The sequence below is a fragment of the Rhinopithecus roxellana genome, chromosome 7 (assembly GCF_007565055.1).
Source record: "Rhinopithecus roxellana isolate Shanxi Qingling chromosome 7, ASM756505v1, whole genome shotgun sequence".
Lineage (NCBI taxonomy): Eukaryota > Metazoa > Chordata > Mammalia > Primates > Cercopithecidae > Rhinopithecus > Rhinopithecus roxellana.
Window position 1 is genome coordinate 47,385,392 of NC_044555.1, and position 11,793 is coordinate 47,397,184.

At 42.0% G+C, this 11,793-nt stretch overlaps 1 pseudogene; it reads left to right on the forward strand.

Moving 5' to 3' along the window:
* Positions 1-8,290: 8,290 nt before the first annotated feature.
* LOC104680788 lies at positions 8,291-10,719 on the forward strand (annotated as a pseudogene).
* The last annotated feature ends 1,074 nt before the right edge of the window (positions 10,720-11,793 follow it).

The window sequence follows — 11,793 nt, forward strand, 5'->3', positions numbered from 1 at the left end:
TTTTTTCCTTCAGCACTTTAAATATGTCATGCTACTCTGTCCTGGCCTATAAGGTTTCCACTGAAAAGTCTGCTGCCAGATGTATTGGAGCTCCATTGTATGTTATTTGTTTCTTTTCTCTTTCTGCTTTTAGGATCCTTTCTTTTTCCTTGACTTTTGGGAGTTTGATTATTAAATGTCTTGAGGTAGTTTTCTTTGGGTTAAATCTGCTTGGTGTTCTTCAACCTTCTTGTACTTGGATATTGATGTCTTTCTCTGGTTTTGGAAAATTCTCTGTTGTTATGCCTTTGAATGAACTTTCTATTCCTATCTTTTTCTCTACTTCCTCTTTCAGGCCAATAACTCTTAGTTTGTCCTTTTGAGGTTATTATCTAACCTCAAAATGCTTTTTTATTTGATTTTTCTCAACACAGCTATTTTGAATTTTTTGTCTGAAAAGTCACATATCTCTGTTTCTCCAGGATTCATCCTGGTCTCTTGTTTGGTTCATTTGATAAAGTCATATTTTGCTGGTTGATATTGATGCTAGTAGGTGTTCTTTTTTTTCTGGGCATTGAAAGGTTAGGTATTTATCGTAGCCTTCACTCTGGGCTTATTTGTAGCCACCCTTCTTGGGAAGGTTTTCCAGGTATTTGAAAGGACTTGGGTATCATTATCTAAGCTGCTTCTGCTCTAGGGGACACCACAAATATAGTAATATTGTGGTTTTCACAGACTTATAGAGGTATCCTCTTCATGGTCTTGGACAAGATGGGGAAGAATTCTCTGAATTACCAGGTAGAGACTTGTTCTCTTCCCTTACTTTCTTCCAAACAAAGAATCTCTCTTTCTATTATAAGCCACCTAAAGCTGGGAAAGGGTGACACAAACAACCCTGTGGCCACGACCACTATGGCTGTGCTGGATCAGACCTGAAGCCAGCCCAGTGCTGGGTCTAACCTAAGGCCTGCTGTGACCACTCTCTGGCTACTTCCTGTGCTCACTCAAGGTCCTAGAACTCTACAGTCATCAAGCGGCAAAGCCAGCCTAGACTGTGTCCTTCCTTTCAGGGAGGCAAGGTCCCCCAATTCCCTGGTGGGTCCAGAAGTGCTGTTTGGAATTTACAGACAAGAGTCAAATTCCTTTGAAGTCTACCAAGTGTTCTATTGCTTTGTGACTGCGCTGGCAGTCAAACCACAAAACACATTTTTAAAAACTCTTCCCTCCCCTTTTCAAACGCAAAGGAACCTCATTTCCTAGCTACTGCCACCCTAGGCCACAAAGAGTACTACCAGACTATTGCTTATATTCTCTTAATGCCCAAAGCCTCTTAAGTCAGCTTGTTGTGAATGCTCCCTGGCCTGGGACTCACCCTTCAGGACAGTATTCTCTCCTTTGGCCCAGGGCAGGTCCAGAAATGCCATCCAAGATTCAAGTCCTGGAATTGTTTTACCCCCCTGTGGCCATGCTGGTACCTAATGTGAAAGACAAAGTCCCCTTTCCTTTTTTCTCTGCTTTTCTCAAGCAGATGGAGTTTTGCCCTGTAGCCACCACCGCTGGTCACGTGCTGTGAGTCTCACCTGAAGCGAACAAGTCTCAGCCACTCACCCAAGGCGGGTGTCACTGCTCATTATTTAGGGTCAAAGGGCTCTTCAGTTGGCATGTGATAAATGCTGTCAGGACTGGGTCCTTTCCTTCAAGGCAGCAGGTGGTCTTCTGGGTGTGTCTAGAAATGTTGTCTGGGATCTAGGGCCTGGAATGGGGCCCTTAGGACTCTGACCAGTGCCCCATCCTGCTGTGGCTTAGCTGGTAACTTAGATGTAAGATAAAGTTCTCCCCACTCTTCTCTCTCTTCTCCTCAAGTGGAAGGAAGGGGTCTCTTTTGAAGCCATGAGCTGTACAGCCTGAGGTTATGGAGGGGTGATGGCAATATTCCCTTGGCTGCTCTGGCTAATGTCTTAGTATATCATGCGCTCACTCAGTTCACTGTCTCCAGGCCTAATTTAGCACTAGAACTCACCTAAGAGTTGCAGTTCTTATGTCCTAGACTGCTTTTCAAGTTTACTTGGAGACGCAGGATGCTATAATCTTTAGTGGTGAGGTTTGCAGGCACTCAATTTTGGACTTCTAGGATTCATCATTTTCCTCTGGCAAGATCTGGTTTAAGTGCTCCCTTCATAAGTGGGCATCAGCTGAGTTTGGTCTGGTTTTCCTTTCTGCTCTAACTGGACAGCACTGAGTTCATTGTGTCATAACTGTTGTGTTCTTTCTCCCTCAGTGCCTAGAGAAGCTCTCTGCACCACTCTGTGGCTGCCAGAGTGGAGGAGGGGTGGCATCAGCAGTTCAGGACTTTTATCTCTTCAGTGCCTCTTTTTCAACAATATGAAGTTAAATCCGGGTACTATGAGTGCTCATCTGATTTTTGGTTCTTACGAAGGTATTTTTTTCTTCTGTATAGATAGTTGTTAACTTGGTATCCTTGTGGTGGGGATGATTGGTGGAGCTTTCTATTCCATCATCTTGCCTGCGCATAATTTTGTGGACGGTTAAGAGTTATTCTAGTGATGCAATAAGGATACACAATTAGATTATAAAGGAAAAACACACAGTTGAAGTATGCAGAAATCTCTGTGCAAGCCTTGCACACTCTCCTTCTCTAATGAGGGGTGACACAGAACACATGTTTGGCCCAGCAATGAAACTACAGCAACATGTGTGAAATGATTTCTACCATGGAAGCCCACTAGAGACTCAGCACCCAAGATTTTTACTGGGAACTAATCACACAAGCACTCCCTGCCTGGCACATGCCAAAATGCTGGATTCCCAGCAGGAAAGTAGGTGTTCAGCATAAATCAATATAGCTTGCACATATAATCTACAGTGTGCCTCCCTAATAAGTTATCTGTTGACTGAGAATACTCCAGAACCAAGGCTAAAGATGTCAACCAAGGGCCAACCTTATAACTAGGCCCTTCTAAGAATAGCAGTCTCAGGCCTGCTAAATTAAATCTTTATTGCACACCATTTATCTACTGTGCTATAGCTGAAATTGATAATCAGAATGTTCTCAGGCCAGATAATCTTTCAGAATTGTATTCCTCTACTCCCTCCTAAGATTTGGGGCCTGTTTTAACTTCAGGAAAATAGGAAAAGGGAAAGTTATCTATAAAAGAAAGTCTACATTACTTAGTGTAGACTGAGTTTTTCTGGCCTCTGATGCTGTAAGTTGTGATAGCTACATTAAACCTCTATGAAATTTTGGGATTTTTTAATGTGGTATATCCATGTCTCAATAATGGCCTTGATCATCAACTTTCTTTTCTCACATTGGGTAGCTGCCTTTAGCCATGACCAACCTTTTTTGAAAATTAGTAGTAGAGAAATAATTTGCCAGGGTAAATGGTTGGATATTCATAGGCCAATATTATGAGAGAAATAGTTTTTAGCTCCTGGAGTGCATAACGGTTTTCTGTATAACTCTTTCCTTTTGTTGGAAAAGTAATTTAATGGAGTAGTCATTAATCTAGCAACTCCAGAGCTGCTAAACTTCCTTGATCATCTGGAGCACTTCTTGGTATAGAACTTCTGATATTCTTTCTGGAATCATGTGGATGCCACGGCTCAACAGGCATAGTTCAAGAGCTTCTCTTTTATTCTTCAAAGCAAATTTCTCGAGGTTGACCTAGAAGGGAGAGTGGTGTACCTGGTCTAAAATCAAGAGTGTCATTCACTTTTAACAGAGATGTCACTTAGAACTTCCCTTTCCCTGGGAATTTAGGTAAATATGGCTTGAATCCTCAATTTTATAACCTGTGCAAGTCTCGTATTCTCCCCATGATTGCTGCGAGTGTTCAGTCTTATATCTTCCCATATGCCTCTCTGCTATTTAGAGACAGAAAGTAGGTATTAGTGGTTGCTCTCCACACCGCAGTGATAGGGGTGGGGAGAGTTGTGAGGGGAAATGAGGAGCGACTGCTACTGTGAATGCAATTTATTTTAGAGGTGATGAAAATGATGTAAAACTGATTGTGGTTATAGTTATACAACTCTGAATTTATGAAAAATCATTAAATTGTATACTTTAAATCGGTGAATTGTATATAGGTAAATTTTATTTCAATAAAGGTGTTACTTTTTTTAAAAAAGTAAGAACATGTGTAGATTTATTAGGTATTGCAGATTTGCCACCAGAAGTGTTGCAGCAGTTTGCTTTCTCACCATGAACGTATGAAAGTGCCTGTTTCGCAGCTTTGCCAACAGAATATGTTGTCATTTTTCTTGCCAGTCTGATAGGTGAGAAATTGTGTCTCAGTGTATTTTTACTTTGCATTTCTCTAATTCTGAGTTTGAACATCTTTTCATATGTTTGAGGATAGTTTTAATACCTTTTGTGTGAATTGTCTGTTTATATATTTACCCCATTTTTCTATTGGGATTTTGGTTTTATTCACTCAATTTTTAAGAGTTCTTTGTATATTTGGAATACCAGCCATAGTCGGTCAGTGTCCACATCCTTAACCATTACACTCCATTGACCTCTGGCTCTGGCACTTTATCCACTTAAACTCACTTTTTCTAACTTCTGTAATTGTAAATGGCTCAAATACTTATCATAGAATGATTTAAATGTAGTATAGACCCTTAAAACCTACTATTTAGGGGGCATGTTTCAAGCCATGTTCTCCTGAAGTTCTACCAGTTCTGGGAAAATGGAGGTAGGTAGTACAGCTGGATAGACTATTCTGGGAGATTTGGGGAAGTATTTGTTTCTAAGACTCTTTGCTATTTATTTTTCTCTATAGCGTCAGCCCTACAAAATGAAGAACCTAATATCTCTGTTGCAATCTATTAGGCCATCCTTAATGCTAACAAGTAAAGGTGGAATCATAGGATGTAAAGGACCTCTTCAAGGAGAACTACAAACCACTGCTCAGTGAAATCAAAGAGGACACAAACAAATGGAAGAACACACCATGCTCATGGATAGCAAGAATCAATATCGTGAAAATGACCATACTGACCAAGGTTATTTATAGATTCAATGCCATCCCCATCAAGCTACCAGTGAGTTTCTTCACAGAGTTGGAAAAAACTGCTTTAAAGTTCATATGGAACCAAAAAAGAGCCCACATTGCCAAGACAATCCTAAGGCAAAAGGACAAAGCTGGAGGCGTCACGCTACCTGACTTCAAACTATACTACAAGGCTACAGTAACCAAAACAGCATGGTACTGGTACCAAAACAGAGGTATAGACCAATGGAACAGGACAGAGTCCTCAGAAATAATACCACACATCTACAGCCATCTGATCTTTGACAAACCTGAGAGAAACAAGAAATGGGGAAAGGATTCCCTATTTAATAAATGGTGCTAGGAAAACTGGCTAGCCATAAGTAGAAAGCTGAAACTGGATCCTTTCATTACTCCTTATACAAAAATTAATTCAAGACGGATTAGAGACTTAAATGTTAGACCTAATACCATAAAAACCCTAGAAGAAAACCTAGGTAGTACCATTCAGGACATAGGCATGGGCAAGGACTTCATGTCCAAAAAACCAAAAGCAATGGCAGCAAAAGCCAAAATTGACAAATGAGATCTAAGTAAACTAAAGAGCTTCTACACAGCAAATGAAACTACCATCAGAGTGAACAGGCAACCTACAGAATGGGAGAAAATTTTTGCAATCTACTCATCTGACAAAGGGCTAATATCCAGAACCTACAAAGAACTCAAACAAATATACAAGAAAAAAACAAGCAACCCCATCAAAAAGTGGGGAAAGGATATGAACAGACATTTCTCAAAAGACATTCATATAGCCAACAGACACATGAAAAAATGCTCATCCTCACTGGCCATCAGAGAAATGCAAATCAAAACCACAATGAGATACCATCTCACACCAGTTAGAATGGCAATCATTAAAAAGTCAGGAAACAATAGGTGCTGGAGAGGATGTGGAGAAATAGGAACACTTTTACACTCCTGGTGGGATTGTAAACTAGTTCAACCATTATGGAAAACAGTATGGCGATTCCTCAAGGATCTAGAACTAGATGTACCATATGACCCAGCCATCCCATTACTGGGTATCTACCCAAAGGATCATAAATCATGCTGCTATAAAGACACATGCACATGTATGTTTATTGTCACAGTATTCACAATAGCAAAGAGTTGGAATCAACCCAAATGTCCATCAGTGACAGACTGGATTAAGAAAATGTGGCACATATACACCATGGAATACTATGCAGCTATAAAAAAGGATGAGTTTGTGTCCTTTGTAGGGACATGGATGCAGCTGGAAACCATCATTCTTAGCAAACTATCACAAGAAGAGAAAACCAAACACCACATGGTCTCACTGATAGGTGGGAACTGAACAATGAGATCACTTGGACTCGGGAAGGGGAACATCACACACTGGGGCCTATCACGGGGAGCGGGGAGGGGGGAGGGGGGAGGAATTGTATTGGGGGTTATACCTGATGTACATGACGAGTTGATGGGTGCAGCACACCAACGTGGCAGAAGTATACATATGTAACAAACTTGCATGTTATGCACATGTACTGTAGAACTTAAAGTATAATAAAAAATAAATAAATAAATAAATAAATAATTCTACCTATCAATTCTTCCACGCCTTTTTTTCAAGATTTTTAGTTTCTTTGAGCTGGGTACCTAATTCCTTTTTTAGCTCTGAGAAGTTTGATGGACTGGAGCCTTCTTCTCTCATCTCATCAAAGTCATTCTCCGTCCAGCTTTGATCAGTTGCTGGCAATGAGCTGCGCTCCTTTGCAGGGGGAGATGCGCTCTTGTTTTTTGAATTTCCAGCTTTTCTGCCCTGCTTTTTCCCCATCTTTGTGGTTTTATCTGCCTCTGGTCTTTGATGATGGTGACGTACTGATGGGGTTTTGGTGTAGGTGTCCTTCCTGTTTGATAGTTTTCCTTCTAACAGTCAGGACCCTCAGCTGTAGGTCTGTTGGAGATTGCTTGAGGTCCACTCCAGACCCTGTTTGCCTGGGTATCAGCAGCAGAGGCTGCAGAAGATAGAATATTGCTGAACAGCGAGTGCACCTGTCTGATTCTTACTTTGGAAGCTTCCTCTTGGGTGTACTCCACCGTGTGAGGTGTGGGGTGTCAGTCTGCCCCTAGTGGGGGATGTCTCCCAGTTAGGCTACTCAGGGGTCAGGGACCCACTTGAGCAGGCAGTCTGTCCATTCTCAGATCTCAACCTCCGTGTTGGGAGATCCACTGCTCTCTTCAAAGCTGTCAGACAGAGTCGTTTGCGTCTACACAGGTTTCTGCTGCTTTTTTTGTTTGTTTGTTGTTGTTGTTGTTGTTTTTGTTGTTGTTTAGCTGTGCCCTGTCCCCAGACGTGGAGTCTACAGCGACTGGCAGGTTTCCTTGAGCTGCTGTGAGCTCCACCCTGTTTGAGCTTCCCAGCGGCTTTGTTTACCTACTTAAGCCTCAGCAATGGCGGGCGCCCCTCCCCCAGCCTCGCTGCTGCCTTGCGGTTAGATCTCAGACTGCTGTGCTAGCAATGAGGGAGGCTCTGTGGGCGTGGGACCCTTCCGGCCAGGTGTGGGATATAATCTCCTGGTGTGCCTGTTTGCTTAAAGCGCAGTATTGGGGTGGGAGTTACCCGATTTTCCAGATATTGTGTGTCTCAGTCCCCCTGGCTAGGAAAAGGGATTCCCTTCCCCCTTGTGCTTCCCAGGTGAGGCGATGCCTCGCCCTCCTTCAGCTCTCGCTGGTCGGGCTGCAGCAGCTTACCAGCACCGATTGTCTGGCACTCCCTAGTGAGATGACCCCAGTACCTCAGTTGAAAATGCAGAAATCACCAGTCTTCTGTGTCGCTCGCACTGGGAGTTGGAGACTGGAGCTGTTCCTATTTGGCCATCTTCCTCCCCCCCCGCAAGTCATCTTGCTCTGGTAGTCAGCGCATGGGGAGGAGTAGTAAAGGAGTTTCACCATTCTGTTTAACTTCAGTCTTCTTACGCTGCACTGCTGATCAGCTTAAGTAAAAATGTATAAAGCTTTTGTTTTGTCTTGTAACTGTGCCACTCTTAAGACCTTTTCCAGCATCATTAGTAATCTCCCTTTTGGAGTGAGTCTACCTTATTATTATTATTATTATTATTATTATTGCTATTATTGGTTTGCCCTTGACTGCCTTAACCTGCCTTGCCCTTGACAGCTTGAAAGTTTCTTTAAAAACTAAACATGCAATTACCACATGACACAGTAACTGAATTTGGGGCATTTATCCCAGATAAATGAAAACATATGATAAGATGGTGTTGCTGAGCAGTGGCCGTGGTGGTGGCAGTGGCGCGGAGCCTGGCGAGGCTCTGTTCAATGGGGACATTGAGCCTGAGGCCGGCGCCAGCGCTGCGGCCTTTTCGGCTGCAGACTCTGACATTCCCGAGGAGATTATCCTCCAAAAATGTAGAAACCACACTTTTAACTTCTAAACCAACAGAAGAGAACAAATGATTAATAAAAATTAATCCCGAAGAAGTGAAGAAAAGAAAGAATCAGTAAGACAAATAGCACAAAGTGTGGAATATCAAACAAATAATCGATTAAGTTGACACAGGAACATATAGAGACCGTATTAGACAAATTTAGTGGGGAGCATAATCCACCATCAATATATCTGCAGGCCTGTGAGGAATACACCAGCAAGCTAGATACACTCCAACAGAGAGAACAACAGTTATTGGAATCTCTGGGGAACGGAACTGATTTTTCTGTTTCTAGCTCCACATCAATGGACACTGTTAAATCTTCTTCCTCTTTTAGCCTTTCAGTGCTACTTTTATCTCTTTCAGTTTTTCAAAATTCCACAGATGTGGCCTGGAGCAACCCCAAGTCACCACAAAAATCTATTGTTAGAGTCTTCCTGCCCAACAAACAGAGGACAGTGGTGTCTGCAAGGTGTGGAGTTACAGTTGGAGACAGTCTAAAGAAAGCACTGATGATGAGAGGTCTAATCACAGAGTGCTGTGCTGTTTACATAATTCAGGATGGAGAGAAGAAACCAATTGGCTAGGACACTGGTATTTCCTGGCTTACTGGAGAAGAATTGAATGTGGAAGCATTGGAGAATGTTCCACTTGCAATACTCAACTTTATACAAAAAACATTTTTCACTTAAGCATTTTGTGACTTTTGTCAAAAGCTGCTTTTCCAGGGTTTCTACTGTCAAACATGTGGTTATAAATTTCACCAGTGTTGTAGTACAGAGGTTCCACTGATACGTGTTAATTATGACCAACTTGATTTGTTGTTTTTCTCCAAGTTCTTTGAACGCCATTCAATACCACAGGAAGAGGCCTCCTTAGCAGAGACTGCCCTTACATCTGGATCATCCCCTTCTGCACCCCGCTGAGACTCTACTGGGCCCCAAATTCTCACCAATCTCTCTCCTTTAAAATCCATTCCAATTCCACATCCATTCCAATTCATCCGACCAGCAGATGAAGATCATCGAAATCAATTTGGGCGAAACTGGTCCTCATCAGCTCCCAATATGCATATAAGCACAGTAGAACCTGTCGATATTGATGACTTGATTAGAAACCAAGCATTTCGTGGTGATGGAAGATCAACCACAGGTTTGTCTGCCACACCCCCTGCCTGGGTCACTCACTAACGTGAAAGCCTTACAGAAATCTCCAGGACTTCAGTGAGAAAGGAAGTCATCTTCATCCTCAGAAGACAGGAATCAAATGAAAATGCTTGGTAGACAGGACTGGAACAATGATTGGGAGATTCCTGATGGGCAGATTACAGTGGGACAAAGAATTGCATCTAGATCATTTGGAACAGTCTACAAGGGAAAGTGGCATGGTGATGTGGCAGTGAAAATGTTGAATGTGACAGCACCTACACCTCAGCAGTTACAAGCCTTCAAAATTGAAGGAAGAGTGCTCAGGAAAACATAACATGTGAGTATCCTACTCTTCATGGGCTATTCAACAAAGCCACAACTGGCTATTGTTACCCAGTGGTGTGAAGGCTCCAGCTTGTATTACCATCTCCGTATCATTGAGACCAAATTTGAGATGATCAAACTTAGAATATTGCACGACAGACTGCACAGGGCGTGGATTACTGACACGCCAAGTCAATCATCCATAGAGACCTCAAGAGTAATAATATATTTTTTCATGAAGACCTCACAGTGAAAATGGGTGATTTTGGTCTAGCCACAGTGAAATCTCGATGGAGTGGGTCCCATCAGTTTGAACAGTTGTCTGGATCCTTTTTGTGGATGGCACCAGAAGTCATCAGAATGTGAGATAAAAATTCATACAGCTTTCAGTCACATGTATATGCATTTGGGATTGTTCTATATGAACTGATGACTGGACAGTTACCTTATTCAAACATCAACAACAGGGACCAGATAATTTTTATGGTGGGATGAGGATACCTATCTCCAGATCTCAGTAAGGTGCAGAATAACTGTCCAAAAGCCATGAACAGATTAATGGTAGAGTGCCTCAAAAAGAAAAGAGATGAGAGACCACTTTTTCCCCAAATTCTCACCGCTATTGTGCTGCTGACCCGCTCATTGCCAAAAATTCACCGCAGTGCATCAGAACTCTACTTGAATTGGGCTGGTTTCCAAACAAAGGATTTTAGTCTATATGCTTGTTCTTCGGCAAAAACACCCATCCAGGCGGGGGGATATGGTGCATTTCTTGTCTATTGAAACAAGTAAGTGAGAGAGTGCAGGAGAGTAGAAACAAAAGGAAAATAAATGAACATATGTTTGCTTATATGTTAAATTGAATAAAATATTCTTTTTTTAAGGTGAACCAAAGAAAACTTATGTGGTTAAAGACTAGATATAATTTTTCCCCAAACTAATATTTATACTTAACATTGGATTTTGAACATCCAAGGATTAAAATACATAGACATTGCTAAAATTTGGCAGTGCCTCTTCTAGAGGCTTTACTTTCTGTTCTGGGTTTGTTTCGTTCACTTGGTTATTTTAAGTATTAAACTTCAGTTTTCTCATGCAACTTTTGTCACTAGCTATCACATGTCCACTAGGGACTCCAGAAGACCATACCTGTGCCTGTGTTTGCAGGTGGGAAGTTGGCAGTAGGTTAACCTGGGTTAGATAAGGCAAACTGAATAGATCTCATTTAGGAAGTCACTAGAATTTAATATTTTTTTTTTTTTTGAAACAGAGTCTCGCTCTGTTGCCCAGGCTAGAGTGCAGTGGCGCAATCTCGGCTCACTGCAAGCTCTGCCTCCCAGGTTCACGCCATTCTCCCACCTCAGCCTCCAGAGTAGCTGGGACTACAGGCGCCTGCCATCACACCCAGCTAATTTTGTTTCTGTATTTTTAGTAGAGACGGGTTTTCCTCGTTTTAGCCAGGATGGTCTCGATGGTCTCGATCTCCTGACCTCGTGATCTGCCTACCTCGGTCTCCCAAAGTGCTGAGATTACAGGCATGAGCCACCACGTCTAGCCCTTAAAACTTTTTCTGTAATGATTTCTTTTTACAACAATTTGGAAAATATGGATATCCTTTATTTCCTTGAGGCAATAAACTAAATTTCTTTTTATAAATTGTGAGTGTAGGTGACCAAAAATATTGCTGAGGAGTGGCATGCTTGACATGAGTAAAATGACTTAACTTTGGATTTTTAGTGGGAAAATGTTATAAATTGGAGTTCCTTTTAAATAACTTTTTAAAAAATACATTAAGGGCCGGGCGCGGTGACTCATGCCTGTAATCCCAGCACTTTGGGAGGCTGAGGCAGGCGGATC